Consider the following 18,808-nt stretch of genomic DNA (forward strand, 5'->3'; position numbering starts at 1 on the left):
ATACCTTGTGAACGCGACACTACCGCCATTTGTATATGTGAGTATCGCTAACCCATGACTTTCGTCAACTCAGTGTACTTCGCGGCATTGGGCCCTCTAGTCATAACACTAACTTTAGATCGTCCATATCCCACGAATATAAATAAATAAACATTGAAAACTGTTAGATTTTTCAAAGATATACTTGTGCTGATAATATATGTTTGTATACGGGAAGAATTTCGCAATTATTGTACAATTTAAATTCAATCGACTAAATTGCTTATAACATTTACATGGATTAATTGGAAAAGTAATGTGTTCATTATATTCCTGGCGCCGGCCGTTGTCGCCGAGCGGTTCTAGGCGCTTCAGTCCGGAACCGTGCAGCTGCTACAGTCGCAGGTTCGAATCCTGCCTCGGGCATGGATATGTGTGATGTCCTTAGGTTAGTTAGGTTTAAGTAGTTTCTAAGTCTAGGGTACTGATGACCTCAGATGTTAAGTCCCATAGTGCTTAGAGCCATTTGACCCATTCATATTCCTGGCATTACCCTCATACATCTGGTGTCTCATAAGTGTGATTTTTGTACTGCGCTCAGTTTTTAAAATCGTAAACAATAATAGTAATAATACTAATAACTTTTTAACTGTTAAAGCTTCAAACATGGATTATGTCCAACAAACTCGTGCCATTGTCACAGTTCTAAAGGAGTCATAGACTTTTTTCCTAGCAAGCCTGTAAGGCATTTTACGTGTTTTCATTAAAATTATGTTAGTTACGATATTCTAAGTCACAAGCCCCTCCATTGTAGCTCAGCCCGCTACTATGCCGCTGGGACTCACGTGCCGCCCGCGAAAACCCGATGACCGTTGGGCCGCGTGCCTTGTTAGCCACCTCCCTACCTGAGCTTTAGCCGTCGACACATGGGACGCGGCAGCTAACGTCCATGTGGACGCAGACGGGGTGTCCAGCGTCACGAGCGCTCTCCTAGGCTTTATTTGGTTCGTAAACAATTCAGTTTGTTCATGTAAATGGACTAGCATAAAACTCCTAAGTTGGCTCTATCAAAAGACATATTTCTTCTCTTTTCCATATGCTACTGTTCTGTCTATGGTATACATAAATAAAAGCTTCAATATCCGTGAACATGTAATAAGACGAAAAGGAAAGATATATATCCTGTCAGTGAGAAAATCGGCTTCCAAAAGTTCACCAAATCGAACAAACTCACTCCTGACAGACAACGCACTTAACACTGAAGCGCCAAAGAAACTGGTATAGGCATGCGTATTCAAATACAGAGATATGTGAACAGGCAGAATACGGCGCTGCGGTCGGCAACGCTTGTATAAGATAACAAGTGTCTGACGCAGTTGTTAGATTGGTTACTGCTGCTACAATGGCAGGTTATCAAGATTTGAGTGAGTTTGAACGTAGCTTTATGTCGGCGCACGAGCGGTGGGACACACCAATCCGAGGTAGCGATGAAGGGATTTTCTCGTAAGACCATTTCTCACTAGTGTACCGTGAATATCAGGAATCTGGTAAAACATCAAATCTAACGAAACGTCATCGTTATGGGCTTTCGGAGGAGAAGGCCCACTCGTGCATCCTTGATCACTGCACAACGCATAGCTTTACGCCTCGCCTGGGCCCGTCAACACCGACTTTGGAATGTTGATGACCGGAAACACGTTGCATGGTCAGACGAGTCTCGTTCCAAATTTTATCGAGCGGATGGACTGTACGGGTTTGGAGGCAAACCTCATGAATCCATGGAACCTGCATGTCAGCAGGGGACTGTCAAACTGGCGGAGGCTCTGTAATGGTGTGGGGCGCGTACAGTTGGAGTGATATGCGACTCCTGATACGTCTAGATACGACTCTGACAGGTGACACGTACGTAAGCATCCTGGCTGATCACCTGCATCCATTCATATCCATTGCGCATTGCGACGGACCTGGGCAATTCCAGCAGGACAGTGCGACACCGCACACGTCCAGAATTGCTACAGAGGGGCTCGAGGAACACTCTTCGGAGTTTAAACACTTCCGCTGGCCACCAAACCACCCAGACATGAACATTATTGAGCATATCTGGGACTCCTTGCAACGTGCTTTTCCGAAGAGTTCTCCAACCCCTCGTTCTCATACAGATTTATGGACAGCCCTACAGGATTCACGTTGTCAGTTCTCTCCAGCGCTACGTCAGACAATAGTTGAGTCCATGCTACGTCGTGTTGCGGCACATCTGTGTGCTCACGGGGGCCCTACACGATATTAGACAGGTGTACAGTTTCTTTTGCTTTTCAGTGTATTTACATCACATGAAGTATTACACAAATTATTTCTCTTAATTTCGTAAGAAAGTCCCACAACCTATTCGAAAAGATGAAGGTGAAGAAAAAGAAGTTATATTCAACAGAACTCGAACCCTATACCGACCTAAACTCTGCAGTTTAAACATGGTACCTCTACATAGTACGCTTTTATTAATTACAATTCTCAGTGCTTTGAAACAAGTAAAACATGTCTTCTTAATTACTGTTATTTTCTTAGTCACAGTCAGCTACAGGCTGGAGGAGGGAAGGTGGGCAGGGTCGAATCCCGAGGCCTGGCCGCGATAAACTAGTTCACCCATCTGGAACTCTAGAACCTTCAGAAGGTATTAAAGCAGGGGTCTCCAAACTACGGCCCGCGGGCCGAAACCGGCCCGCGAGAGCCGGCAAACCGGCCCGCTTTAGCTGGCTGGACATCCCCGGTATCCGGCCCGCCAAATATTTGAGGTGGTACCTATACTGCCAACAATTGAGTTTCAAGACCTATCGCGACCAATACACGGCGACATTAGCTCTGCTACTCGCAACAAGACTGCATAACTAAACTTATTGTTGCGACGCTTGAAATAACAGTGCGTTGACATACTCTACCTCTGCTACGTCTTGCAATAATAGTGTTGCTAACAATGATTTTGAGATTTCGTTAACTTTGCAGGACGCTTTCGTGAAGAATGTGCAGTGACGTACTTTTTTGTCGGTGAAATTCGCCAGAGTAAAATACGCCATAAATTCGGTCAGGTACGTCCACCAATCAAAATTATGTAATTAAATAAAAATCGTAGTTCCCACAACCTTAGATTTTTGCGATTTCATCTTTCCTTTAGCCTTACATTACGGTGATCATGGAGTGCTGGGGTGCTTTAATCACACTAGGTAGATCTTGGCCCTTATGACTTCGTGGAGGAGTCAATGTGGCCCGCGGACTAAAAAGTTTGGAGACCCCTGTATTAAAGGATCGCAGGCAGCCGAGTCTAGGTGTAGGGCCGCCCGGTTTCGTTCCGAATCGGACGGGCATTTGCCACGTCGGGCACACCACACTTAGTGGGGGCGTGATGAAGACGCTGACTACGTTTACATGCGACACACCTTCCGAAAGACGAAAACTGAATTTAGGAAATCGTTTTTCGCTGTCGTATTTGCATGTTAAGGTCTGAACTAGGTTTGCTAGCCCAGTTAAATATTACGGCTGGAAAACAGGTGTTACAGTATGATTTAGTCAATACAACCGTTATTTCTCTTCAATTACACGGTGTGTAAACAGCTTCAGTCTAATACTTCTACTCATACTTCACCGTACAGAAAGCCACTCCATCCATATTAGCCGAAAATTTTTAAAAGCAAGACGAAACCTTACAACTCAAGCACGTTTCAAAACCGGCTGTGTTTACATTGGAGCGAAAATCGATTGCGGATTGGAAAACCGGCAACCAGAAGGGGATTTCCAGAATCGATTTTGAACAACTAGAAGCGGTACTGGGAAATCGGTTTACGAACTCCGGATTTGGGAGCCTCATGTGCATGAGGTGATTGGCAAAATATGCTCGATAACGGAAACAGCGACTAACCTGCAACAACCAGGCATCCGCAGCGGGTAAAATTGGTGAGGCCATCGTCGACACTACGACAGACGGCGCAGAGGGGCGGGGGGAGTCCGCCTGTTCTGTGGCTGATTAGTTTGACATTTCACATAGATCGCATAATACCGAGTCGATCTGATATGCGTCGGAAAGAAAGTGTTATGAATGTGCCGCCAAATCATTGTCCACCGCAACAATGGGAACTTGCGTTCAACGGCGTTACAGGCGACACTACGTGGGAAAAGGACGTAGGTATCCTTTGTCGGCGCCCCGGCACGTTCGTGGTTCGGCGAGAGCGTAACTGAGTTTCACAATGAACGCTGCGATATGTGCAAACACAGTTATAATGCTACCGACCGGGAGGGTAGGAGAGGGATACTGGGCGTTAGGCCGTAACTTTGTTATAAGAAACTTTTTATATTGGAGTCGTCTATACGCTTTAATCGCTGTTATGTTTTTAATTAAATTTAATTACATCACATGCTAACAAGAATGACAAGTTTTTCATGAATTTTTAATGTGCCGTTGTCTTAAAACGGCTTATCCAATAACAAGCGAGTTATAATGCGATATTAACTAAATAGGAGAAGTCTTCAACCGCCAATATGAAATTTCCCGTAGTTTTATTAAAACAAATCGTTCCAATAACTATTCGTTTTCGAGACATTCAATGTGCTTGTGCTTAGGAACTCCACATATTCATGGGGAGTAGGGTATAACATTAAACCCACCGAGCATGGGCTTCTACTGAACAAGAAAAGGACAGCAACAGATCGAACAGTGGTTGTATACAGTGTATAGTGGTTTGCTGTTACTTACACGAATGGTGTCAGAAGTGTTGTGTACACAGCCACTGGAGCTGGACTATATAGCGCTGGGATGTAATAGGTGGTATGATATTTTCTAAATTTTGAAATGTACTGGAGCGCGAAATTATTTTATTTGTAAAATCCACAGGCTTTAAAAATTTTCAGAGGGACAAATTTTAACAGTCAAATGCGATAATGACGCATTTTAAAACGTTTATAGAATCAGTTATTGGGAAAATGAATAAATACGGGACTCTGTCTCTTTGGGAGGTACAAAGAAGAGGATTCTCACATTACATATTTATCAAACACAAATTTTGTGAGATCTTATGGGACTTAACTGCTAAGGTCATTAGTCCCTAAGCTTACACACTACTTAACCTAAATTATCCTAAGGACAAACACACACACCCATGCCCGAGGGAGGACTCGAACCTCCGCCGGGACCATCCTCACAGTCCATGACTGCAGCGCATAAGACCGTTCGGTTAATCCCGCGCAGAAATGTACATTATGGCGTCTTGCTTTCTGCGGGCCTCCAACTTTTTGCTTCTGACGTAGGGAACGTTGTTCCTTCGTATTGGTTGTACTTATCGCGACACGTCGCCAAAATATCGCAGAACTTATTTTATGTTTCTCTTGATGAAATGGCTCATCAACGTGAAATAACAGCGGGGCCAACGAGATACACGGGCCCGGCAACGAACGTGTGACGTCACACTAGTCGGCTTGTCCGCCACACTTCGCGAACGCTCGGCTCCTTGCTGGGCCCACGAGAAATCAATATATAATTAAAAGGTACTCACTAAAGGCGTGAACTTTGTCGTGGGCTATCGATAGCTTGCAACTAAACGCGCAGTCAAGAATTAGTAGACTTGTCCGAAATATGAGTAGTTACTCGCTCCCTGCCTGAGACGGCTGCTGGTACCCGTACACTAGCCGCAAATTGAGACGCGTGTGGCGCGACACACCGCAGCGCGCATTTTTGTAACTTCACAAGTTCAAATGGGACCGCGCAAATTGGGACGCGACGCGACACGCGCATGCGCCAGGTCGCGCGGAAGTTTCTCGCGCCGCGCGCCACGCGAACACTGCGGAAGGGGCGACGCGCGGAGCGGGAAGGCAGTCCTGCCATATGCTCACTTGGGCATGACGCATATGGGCAGTGGAAGTATCGCCCCTCCAAAAAATTAAGCCTTACAGTATATTGAATTTTATTGTCACTGAGTAGTGTTTCGTTTTTCGCCGCTTAAGCGCTCCATCTCTTTTCGTTAGTACATAATAGCTTTCGGTTACGTATGTCTGTATACTTTTTTGTTTTGTTTATTCTCTTGTTAGGCCGGCCGCTTTTGCCGAGCGGTTCTAGGCGCTTCAGTCCGGAACCGCGCTGCAGCTACGGTCGCAGGTTCGAATCCTGCCTCGGGGATGGCTGTGTGTGATGTCCTTAGGTTTAAGTAGTTCTAAGTTCTAGGGGACTGATGACCTCAGATGTTAAGTTCCACAGCAAGAAGAATGCACAGATCAATAACTGGTGAGCCATTAGCCACTGAGATTATATCTTCTGCCTCCACAGTGTTTTCAGAGCGTAAGAAGGGACAGATAATTCATCGTGAGGGTAGTCAATAAGAAAGTGAGGAATATTATAAAACATGTGATATAGAAGCAAGGAAGGAAAGTAAAACAACGTTATGTAGTTGCTGCCTGTTATGCTGACGTTTCTCTACGATTTTAAAAAGTCGAAAACGCGTAATTTACAGAGGTATGACCCCTTTGTGCTCCTGGTAAAAGCGTCCGAATATGAAGTATATAAGTTTCACTATTTTTATTTGGATATGAATGCAATAAGAAACGTTATATTACGTACATGTGAACATCACATTTCCACTGCAAGCTAGAAACACTCGAGAAACCCTCACGAATAACGATGTTTTAATCAGCTCGTCGTGACGAGAAGAAACATTTCAGTGGTTGCGTACACACTATCAGCATTAATAAAGTAGTTATACAACGGGCTACACAAATGAAGTAGTGGTCGGTATTATTGCGAAAGTACGCGTATCCTGAAAGAGCGTGGTGATTTGATATATTTAATTTGTTGAAATGTATTACTGACAAAGGCAGATCTACTTTCATGACCACGTTTTTCGAACGATTAGAACTCTTCCTCCCGCATTCCACCCGCGCGCATTACTCTCCAACTGCTGGCGATACAGTGACCATAGTGTTGTGCCAAGTATCAGTTGTTTACTTTTCTCAATAACGACTACTGTATTCGCTAATCATACGTTGTCACTTTGGCAAGCCTCAGGTGAGCAACCAGCATCTGGCATATGCGTGTCAACCCGCCTGAAGGGTATGCTCGTCATTATTTTAATACTGCTCAGGTGAAGAAAAGGAATAAAATCCTTTGGTAAGTTTCCAATCCAGTCGCTCAGTGTTAAAAATGCGGTGGGTTGTGGCATTCAGCCAAAGTTCCGACAGAATTGGCGATTTACTTTTGTGTGAATTGTTAACCTTTTATAATTCGAAGAAGCATCACCATTTATGAGTAACGGTCACATTTCTCTTGTTGACAGGTTAGTTGTACTTCTTTTGCCAAAACACAGTATAATTTGCACAAACTCATTTTCGCAGCAGCTATTGTGACAGAATTCTGAAACAGAGTGTCTCATTAAACAAGTAATTGGCGACCAGAGAGCTCAGTAGCGTACGAAAAACCTTATTGTGTCGGTTTGTAAGATAAGAGAAGAAATTTCATGTTTATTTTCGTGCTAGGAAACTCTTGTTTCACTAGCTGTCGATAACTCTTAAAGAATTACAGTCACTAGATTACAGTCACTAGAATGAAAGAAACAGAAAGTACAACTTCTGATATATTACCGTAGATAAGAAAGTTCGGCGTGTTTACGAACTAGCGAAGTACCCTCCTCCTCGTGTGCCATCACTCGCCAAAATCTCGTTTCGATGTCTCGAGCGGTTTATGAGATATGAGGGATGTTGTGAATATTTCATTGCGGGCGTGAGATCGAGAGCGAATGTCCTGCACAGGATCCTTTTTCTCGAGTTAACGCTAGAAATAACGCAAAATCAAATATTTTCAGTGAATAGTTTCTGTAAAATCGTTTGAAGAAGATTACAGGGTGTGCGCGCTTCGGTTCTGTCAGCGCAGGGCATCACCAATTGGCGCGTGCGTTCGCGTCTGTTTGTGATTTTACCTGCTGTGACGTACGCGCCACGACCTGGCTTTCTCGGAGGCCTCGGGTAACAGTAAGTGACGTCACAAAACTCGTAGAGAGCGCCACGGCAACGGCAACGTTAGCTAACTCGTCTCGTGTGCCGACGGCTTTGGCGCTCCGTGCAACTCACCTGTCAAAACAGTGTGCCTGACAACTGCCCGCTCCAACGAACATCCACGCGGGCCCCCAGCCAGCCTGTCAGATTCAGATTCAGCCCGCCCTGCGGCGGTCGATCCAGCTGCTTGTAATGTTGCACAATCATTTGTGTCTAGATCGCCACTGTACTTTTACTGCATCAAAAATACAAAATGCAGGGTTGTACCCTGTTGATACATTAGGCATGGGGTTTCCTGACTTTTTCTCACTGCGTATCATTTGACATATTTAGAAATTTGGGCTTACCACCAAAGCTTATTCACTTTTTAACGAATCCTTTGGTGTGTGTGTGTGTGTGTGTGTGGGGGGGGGGGGGGGTTACATGAGGATGATTGACGACTGCCTCTGGGTTGGGTACGGAGCGGGGGAGGGGGATTTTCGCCATCTTGCTCAGTGCTGGCAACACTCACACGGTTTTTGCGTCGCGCAAAGGAAGCATGTCTTGTAACAATTACGCACCGTCACTGTGGATAGTTGACTTCATTTTCTGAGAAGCAGTTGCAGGTAGTACTCGCGATCCACTGAACTAATACGGTTTCGTGGAAGCACTATTTCACAGATTCGTTCATGTTCACATGTGGTACTTATTTGCAGCAAATAATACTAAATTAAGCCGCGCGGGATTAGCCGAGCGTCTGAGGCGCTGCAGTCATGGACTGTGCGGCTGGTACCCGCGGAGGTTCGAGTCCTCCCTCGGGCGTGAGTGTGTGTGTTTGTCCTTAGGATAATTTAGGTTAAGTAGTGTGTAAGCTTATGGACTGATGACTTTAGCAGTTAAGTCCCATAAGATTTCACACACATTTGAAATTTTTTTAATTAAATTAAGGTGGTTCTGACACATATGCTGAAGGGAGGAATGTCATTTAAAATATTTTATTGAACTTTTATATCACAAATAATATATACCGAAGTACTACACTGACTCATGGGATAGCGATACGCAGATTTACAGATTGCGACAGTATCGCGTACACAAGCTTTAAAAGGCTAGTGCATTGGCGCAGCTGTCATTTGTAATCACGTGATTCATGTAGAAAGGTAAGAATTGGCCGCACGACGGGAATTAACTGACACTGAGCGCAGAATGGTAGTTGGAGCTAGACGCATGGGACATTTCATTTCGGAAATCGTCAGGGAATTCAATATTCCGAGCTCCATAGTCTCAAGAGTGTGCCGAGAATACCGAATTTCAGGCATTATCTCTCACCACGGACAACACTGTGTCTGAGAGCCTTCATTTAACGACCAAGAGCAGCGGCATACGCATAGAGTTGACACTGCTGACGACAAGCAGTACTGCGTGAAATAACCGCAGAAATCTATGTGGAGCGTACGACGAACGTGTCCGTTAGGACAGTGGGGGAAATTTGACATGTGGCAGTAGACGACCGAGGCGAGTGCCTTTGCTAACAGCACGACATCGCCTGCAATGTCTCTCCTGGGCTCATGACCATATCGGTTGGACGCTAGACGACTGGAAAACCCGGCCTGTTCAGATGAGTCCCTGTTTCAGTTGGTAAGGGCAGATGGTAGTGTTAGAGTGTGGCGTAGACACCACGAAGCCACAGACCCAGGTTGTCAAAAAGGCACTGTGCAAGCTTGTGGTGCTCCATCATGATGTGGGCTGTGTTTACATTGGTCCAATTGAACTGATTATTGACTGTAAATGGTTATGAATGGCTACTTGGAAAACATTTGCAGCCATTTATAGACCTCATGTTCCCAAACAACGACGGAATTTTTGTGGCTGACAGTGCGCTGTGCACCGGGCCACAATTGTTCGCGACTGGTTTGTAGATCATTCTCGACAATTCGAGCGAATGATTTGGCCACTCAGATCGCCCGACCAAGAATCCCCTCGAACATTTGTGGTGCCACGCGGGATTAGCCGAGTGGTATAAGGCGCGGCAGTCATGGACTGTTCGGCTGGTCCCGGCGGAGGTTCGAGTCCTCCCTCGGGCATGGGTGTGTGTGTCTTTGTCCTTAGGTTAATTTAGGTTAAGTAGTGTGCAAGCTTAGGGACTGATGATGACCTTAGCAGTTATGTCCCATAAGATTTCACACACATAAGAACATAACATTTGTGGTATGTAATCGGGAGGTCAATTCACGCCAAAAATAGTAACACTTTCATAGTTGTGGACGGCTGTAGTGACAGCATGGCTCAACAGTTCTGCAGGGGATTTCCAACGACATGTTGAGTCCATGCCACGTCGAGTTGGTGCACTATGTTGGGCAAAAGGGACTCCAGCACGATATTAGGGGGTATCGCATGACTTTTGCCACCTCAGAGTAAACTCAACACGGAGTATAGTATGTTAGAGTCTAAATAAAAAAATGAAAAAAATTGTAATTAAGTCAGTTTTCAGGTTAGATTTCTGTTGGAGGCATGTTGCTGTTTTATATTTAGACGGAGCTTCAAAGTCTGGCTCGATTGCATTCTACTTAACTCCCAAGTCTTCTTCAACAATAAGTGTGTTTATGTATTTATTTTCAACGTACAACACCTCAGAAAACGCACTTTCACACATGCAAATAGTAACAAATGGCACCAAAAATAGGACTGCTTATTTAAAATAGGAACACAAGGGTGTTATTTTTTTTCTCATGCGAAAAGAAAGCAGTGTAATGGCTCGAACTAAATGTTCCACGGGAAGTAGTTCATTGTATTGCAAACATGATGTAAGACTAGGGAATGCGAAAAGTTAGTGTTCGAAAACTTTAGAATGACCACCGACAAGATCTGATCAAAATATCGTCAAAACAAGCTGAATCATTCCCGATGAAGGCAGCGACGATTAATGAAGGGAGGGGTGAAGAGCGTAGAATCCAACCTTCCTGTGTCGCAAGTACAGTATGAAACAAACATTCCGCGGTAAATCGACTTAAACACTATAAGATGTTACATTTATCAATCAGTTTTCTCATTGCTGTTTTACTTTAAAAACAAAGTAATGTAAGACAATAACTTTTATCAATTTTTTTTTAGTTGTGTGCGTACCACCTGAAATGTCGTTGCCTACCGCCGTCTGGGAACCCCAGCGCTAGGCAATATGTCAATTGGGCGAAGCGCAAGGCCAACTAGTCTGGTCTTTGCAGCTGCGAAAAGTATTTGAGGGTCTGTTATTTATGAACAGTTACATTACAGTTTTGAGTGTATTGTGTGGACACGCTGAAGGGTATGGTAAATAAAATAACTGACAGAGTTTATGGATCCATATTAGGTCACCGTGTTATTCATTACCGCAGGGAATTGCTCTTTCAGGATGATAAGACCCACAGCTGGAAATGTCGAAGAGTTTGCGCATGACGATGAAATAGCGTCTTACCCAGTACCGACAATTGCTGGAGTTGAATCGATTCTAGAGATCTACACTGGAAGTTACGGCTCCGTTATCGTCCTCTATTGTCTCTCATTGAACTGGAGGAGCTGCTTTCCGAAAAATGAGAAATGTGACACTAATCACCATTCAGGTTTTATACTCAGTCATCCTCAGGTGTCAAATTGTTTCACATGCATGTAGCAGTCGTAGACAGTATTAGGCGAGTGTTTATTGTATTTTGTCAAAATTTTGTGTGTTGGTAGTATACCGCTCTGAGTGCTGTTATACACACATCAAAAAAAATTTTGCATCACCTTGGTACCGAGAGTTCCCGTAACCTGTATAGAAAATTGGAATAGAGAGCAGCATAAACATCATTTCCGCACTTTTTATTGCTCATAAAAACCGTACATTGCATGTTTTACCACCATGCAGCGGGACCTTCAGTAGCGGTGGTCCAGATTGCTGTACACACCGGTACCTCTAATACCCAGTAGCACGTCCTCTTGCATTGATGCCTGCCTGCATTCGTCGTCGCGTATTATCCACAAGTTCATCAAGGCACTGTTGGTTCAGATTGTCCCACTCTTCAACGGCGATTCGGCGTAGATCCCTCAGAGTGGTTGTTGCGTCAGATTGTCCATAAACAGCCCTTTCCAGTCTATCCCAGGTATGATCGATAGGATTCATTTCTGGAGAACATGCTGGCCACTCTAGTCGAGCGATGTCGTTATCCTGAACGAAGCCATTCACAACATGTTCAAGATGGGGGCGCGAATTGTCGTCCATGAAGACGAATGCGTTGCCAATATGCTGCCGATATGGTTGCACTATCGGTCGGTGGATGGCATTCACATATCGTATAGCCGTTACGGCGCCTTCCATGACCACCAGCGGGGTACGTCGGCCCCCAATAACGCCACCCCAAAACAGCAGGCAACTTCCACCTTGCTGTACTCGATGGACAGTGTGTCTAAAGCGTTCAGCCTGGCCGGGTTGCCTCCAAACACGTCTCCGACGATTGTCTGGTTGAAGGCATATGCGACACTCATCGGCGAAGGGAACGTGATGCCAATCCTGAGCGGTCCATTCGGCATGTTCTTGGGCCCATCTGCATGATGTCATGGTTGCAAAGATGGACCTCGCCATGGACGTCGGGAGTGAAGTTACGTACCGTGCAGCCTATTGCGTACAGTTTGAGTCGTAACACGATGTCCTGTGGCTGCACAGAGAGCATCATTCAACATGGTGGCGTTGCTGTCAGGTTTCATCCGAGCGATAATCTGTAGGTAGTGATCATCCACTGCAATAGTAGCCCTTGGGCGGCCTGAGCGAGGCATGTCATCGACAGTTCCTGTCACTTGTGTGTCTCCTCCACGTCCGAACAACATGGCTTTGGTTCACTCCGAGACGCCTGGACACATCCCTTGTTAAGAGTCCTTCCTGGCACAAATTAACAATGCGGACGCGATCGAACCGCGGTATTGACCGTCTAGGCAAGTTTGAACTACAGCCAACACGAGCCGAGTACATCCTTCCTGGTGGAATGACTGGAACTCATCGGCTGTCGGACCCCCTCCGTCTAATAGGCGCTGTTCATGCATTGTTGTTTACTTCTTTGGGCGGGTTTAGATTAGTGACATCTCCGGACAGTCAAAGGAACTATGTCCGTGATACAATATCCATAGTCAACGTCTATATTCAGGAGTTCTGGGAACCGGGGTGATGCAAAACTTTCTTTGATGTGTGTATTTCCTCTCGTGAACTATAATAGATTGTACAAGTATCGGAGTGGCCGAGCGGTTCTAGGCGCTACAGTCTGGAACCGCGCGACCGCTACGGTCGCAGGTTCGAATCCTGCCTCGGGCTTGGATATTTGTGATGTCCTTTGGTTAGTGAGGTTTAAGTAGGTCTAAAGTTCTAGGGGACTGATGACCTCAGAAGTTAAGTCCCATAGTGCTCAGAGCCATTTGAACCATTTTTTTTGTACAAGTATCCCATTAACCTGTTTTCAAGTAGTTTATATTAATGGACAAGTTGTTTTTACCTTTTCTAGGACTTAAATAGTCTGTATTGTTTAAATGCAGCTACATGCTCGCTGGTTGCAAACAACGTACATTATTCAGTTTAAGTACGAGAAGTGATGAAAAATACGGTGAATGAGGGTTTTTTTTTTTTAGCAGCAACTGTTCACGCTACAACCTTCTGATGTAATTGTCCGCCGGCCGCGGTGGCCGAGCGGTTCTAGGCACTTCTGTCCGGAACCGCGCGACTGCTGCGGTCACAGGTTCGAATGCTACCTCGGGCATGGATGTATGTGATGTCCTTAGGTTAGTTAGGTTTAAGTAGGTCTAAAGTTCTAAGAGACTGATGACCTCAGATATTAAGTGCCATAGTGCTCAGAGCCATTTGAACCATTTGTAATTGTCCGATAGCCTGATTCGTTGAGACAGGCAACGTCAAGTTGGAGAACATATTCTGACTTGTCAATCAGCGTCCAGAGACGCTAAAGCGAGGTTGTGCTTATCGTTTCTGACGCGAATCACACGTTTAATTATCGTTATTTTATTTCAGTTTATTGGATTTCGTGTCGTGCCCATTCAGCCATTTCAGTAATGGAAAGACGATGCGATAGCGTGTTGGACACGAATGCGATAGCGTGTTGGACACGATTTTCTTGTTACGAACATAAGGACAACCCAGCAACCAGTCCTTGGGCGGAGAAAAACTCAGATCCGGCCAGAAATGGAACCCGAACCTCCTCGATGAACGTTAAGTTCTACTCCAAGTTGCAAAAAAAGTTCCAAATAAACTAATGAGATGTTGAAATCGATGTATGACGATAATACTGTAACTCTGAAGAGAGTTTACAAGTTATATGAGCGATTTAAAGGCGGAAATGAATCGGTAGAATACGGGCAACGTTCGGAACGCCCATAGACCTTAAAACAGAAGAAAACATGCAAAAAGGGGCAAAAATTGTTCGTCCAAACAGGCGAATTACTATTCGAGTGCTTACCAAAGAACTTAGCATTTCGTACGGGTCCGTGCAAACCATTTTGAGCGATAATTTGCAAATGAGACGAGTGAGTGCAAAATTTGTTCACAAACTTTGTGATGAACAGGAGGAATATCATGTATAAGTTTGCATGGGAATTGAAACATCGTCTTCATTCAGATCCGGACTTAATGTCCAAAATTGTAATTGGAGATGAAACTTGGGTCTATGGATATGACCCTGAGGCGAAAATTCATAGTTGGAAATGGAAAACCAATGACTCTCCCCGCTTTAAAAAGGCACGCCAGTCAAAATCGAACATGAAGGACTTGCTCATTGTTTTCTTCGATATTGAGAGTATAGTACAATCAGAGATCGTTCCGAGGGGAACAGTAAATGCCGAATTTTAAAGGGCGTACTATAACGTCTGCGAAACGATATTCGAAGACTGAGACCAGAAAAATGGGCTAATGGCTTCCTACTTCATCACGAAAACACGCCGTGTCACACCTCGGCTTTGATTCGCGAGCTTTTGGTCGGAAAAAGTTTACCTCTGTGCCTACATCCGCATTACTCACCAAATCTGACACCAGGCGACTTACGGCTCTTCCCAAAGTTAAAACCGTGCTTAAAGGAAAAAGTTTTGACACGACTCGTCACACTGGGAGGGCCACAATATAGCGTCTGAAAGCCGTTCCGAAAGAATCCTTCCAGAAATGCTTCCAGTCATGGGATAAGTGCATTGCTAGCCAAGGAGAGTACTTTGTAGGAGGTTCAGTCAAATCCTATGTAAGCTTATTATTTTCTTTCAAATAAAATTATTCACCGAATTTTTTGATCACATCTCATAATTGTTTCATTTTCAAATAATTGGTTGAACTCATTCGTTTTTATCCTTACAGGTGAACTCACCGTTATCTGCATATATAGGACGTCTCATCAGAAAGTGAAACACAGCAAAAATCACAAGGACAAGGAGGGACAGTTTCTGTGAAATATGTGTGTGGATGAAATGATGAAGACATGGAAGTGCGATAACGCAAGGAATTCTATGACATATCACCCAAGACTGCAGTTTATTTTTAAAATAAACGTGAGATTCATTGATTTCTAAAAAGGTTAAATAAATTCATCCACCGCTCCTGCCCCGTCACGTCCCTATTTCCAGTAATCCCTTCTTAACTCATTCCTGAGTAGCTAACTACGTTTGGATTCTGTTCGTTTTCACAGTATAGATCCTGTGACTTCGTGTACTGTTGTTTGGTCGATTTCAGCTTCAAAACAACTGGGGTTCAGCGTCAGAGATCTGGACCGAACCCTGTGAAGCGTATAGTTTATTGTATCAAATGCGAGCATTTGATGTAAGTAAGCGTACATTGTTGAAATTCCTTGAACAATCCGTGAAATAATCTTACGAACCATGAAGGTGCAACAGAAATGTTCCATTATTTCATGGAAATTTACCATACTTATCAAACTCACCCTCGTAGACTAGAAGACAGAATTCAAAAGGAAATTTAAGACTGAATCATGTAGGCCCACGAAAACTGCGCCAATTGGTTTTTGTAGGCGAATCGTAGCACGTGGACCGGCTTTACAAGCTGTCAAGGAGCTCACAATGAGCCATGGTGAATAGGACCTGTAGAGTAACGGCATTTCGTCGCGCCTGCAGTCGACAGCTAACGGAAACCACGCGCGCCCTCGCGGCTGACAAGCCTACTTTGCGGCGCTGACGTCACTACTTCCTCTCTCTTGTCGACGAAGAATGTCACTGTCACCATCACGTTGATTGCCCAACAGTAAGATCTCGCCACGGCAGTGTTACATGGGATGGAATGTTGGAAACTATTTTGTTTTTTTGTAAAAGTCGAGCCCCCAGTAGATTCTCAAATCCACATCTCCGGTGGTTTTATTTATACTTATCTTGTGATCGTTGGTTTCTACAAGGTTGCAGTTCCATAGCTCTACCTGATATTTGAAACGATTTCAAACGCTTGAAAAATAAACAAAAACTTCTGTAATGTCTGTTCATTATCGTTCAGTATAAAACACAGACATTTGTTCCACTTCAGCGGTGCCAGCATATAATTTTATAGAATTGAATCGTCTGAATCTGCTGTTCTAGTAACTGGCTTAACTAACTGAACATTCTCCAGAACTTTCCACAACTGTCCAATTTCATCTGAGGCAACTTGTTTTATTATGGCGGCTTGTGACGTCACTCCTGCGGCGTCAAATACTATGTCAAAATTTGTGTTTTACGAATCTGATGTTTCTAAAATTTCCAATGAAGCCGAACGCCAGTATTCAGTGTGGTTCAGTGTGTGGGGACGTAGAACCACTGGCTGAACCCCCAATAATATCGCTGCCCTACCACAGCAAGATCAACTCTTTATCTTTGGCATATCAGTTCTCTGTAGTACGCACTCTTTGCTACACGCGTTGTGTATACGCTGCGAGAATAAAGTACTCACAGTAAGGGACGGGACTGCGAGTCATTATTACCACGCCCGCTCCCCACCACCTACAAGTGGATCAAGCTCATGCTCAGGCACTCTCATAGACTGCCTATTCTGTGTGGATGAAAATCATGGTTATAATACACCAGTGACTCTCCCCAGCTTAGCACTGGAGAAGTAATTATAAGTATCTACGACTGGACGACATGTCTGTCTTAGCGGTAATTCTGTTTACAGGCCGCTACATAAGAGTTTTGATAAAAATTCGGAGAACAACGTTATGTAACTGAATAGCTTAACTTTTATATAGCTTAAAAAGATTTACGCAGCATACGCCAGGAATATTATCGGAAGCCACAAATGTTACCTGCGCCATATTTAATTGGCATTTAGAGTGATATCTCTTGGCAATGGCGGGAGGTGTGAGCTATCGTGGCACCCCGACTACCCAATTGGAACCTTACTGCTGCGTAGTCCGCCCAACTGCAAAGGTTTGTCACACTTGCACGGAGTGACATTTGCACAGAGAGGGAATGTGTTGACATTTGCAAGGAACCCAGAACACTGTGGGTGTTCCAGAAGTAGGGTGCACCGGACTGTCCGCATCTACCTGCGACTTGTTCCGGAGAAGGCCAGAGCCCATTTCCTGCACAAAGTTCCCTGCCCCCGCACTAGTTGGCAATGCGCGTGACTTTCTCCCAGTGTTCAGTATTGTAGTTGACCTCTGACTAGCAATTAGTGTTCCGTGTTTTAATGCTGAGATATTTGAGTTCACTGAGACTACAAAAGGGAAATCTTTAGTGATTTACAAAGGGAAATCTTTACTGATTTACAACGGGCATCAGTGTATAGTGGACTATACAAACAAACAAGAAGTGACTTAATGGCGTCGTGTAAACTTTAAAAAGAGCCAATGCAAAGGAAGACTATCCACAACAAATAACACAGTTTTACGCTAGCCACGTTTGTATTCCAGATGAAGCAGCAAATGCAGTGCGAAAATATTTTGCCAGCGCAAAGAAGAGGGCAAAAGAAACAGACGCTGCAGTTTCAATGGTTTGCAATGAAGAAGTAGCGCCGCTCTCCGATCGAGGCTACGACTCAGTAACATCGTTACTACCACCCAAAAGTACGAAACAATCGTTACATTGCGTAAGGCTAAAATATATGGAAACTGCATAAGATCCCACCGATTCCTGAGGAAAATTCGTCCAAGAAAATAATTTACTGATGAATGATGGTAGCAATTTTTTACTTGCAGATGATAATAGGGGATCGAATGACAGAACACTGGTGTTTGCCAGCAAAAAGGGAAACGTGTGTTTGTCAAACTGCGAATCATTCTTTTTGGACGGAACGTTCAAGAGTTCGAACAAGCACTTTAGAGTTGTTTATACTGCTCGCCGACCTTAATAATTCTTGGGAGGAAACAAACATCATTCCCGTTGTTACGCTTTGCTGCCAGATAAAAAGCGAGAAACATATGAACATTTTAAAGCTATTAAAAGTAACGTGCCTGGATGAAACCCGGCATCTCTGATGATGGTCTTCGAAATTAAATGAAACAACAAGTTTACTGTTATCAGTCACCGTTTTATTTGTTTCCACGACGCGTTTCAAAGGTTTAAACCTCCATCATCGGGTGGATTTTTATTAGTTAGTACGACATTTGTGTGTGTGTTGTGTTACGATTTTTTGGAGGAACTTGTGGCACTGCCTAGTGAAGAAACAAGACACTATTTCAGAACATGGTTTTGGATTTCTTCTGACAAAAAATTAAACTGATATCTAATGGTAAACACAAAATAAGTAAAATAGAGTGCCTCAAGTGGTCACAGGTTCCTTTCGCTGTCGTAACACAACACATGTACTGTCACATTTGTAAACAAATATGGCGTCTGGAATCTGATGGGTGCAAGGTTCGTATAG

This window comes from Schistocerca piceifrons, chromosome 6 (assembly GCF_021461385.2).
Source record: "Schistocerca piceifrons isolate TAMUIC-IGC-003096 chromosome 6, iqSchPice1.1, whole genome shotgun sequence".
Classification (NCBI taxonomy): Eukaryota; Metazoa; Arthropoda; class Insecta; order Orthoptera; family Acrididae; genus Schistocerca; species Schistocerca piceifrons.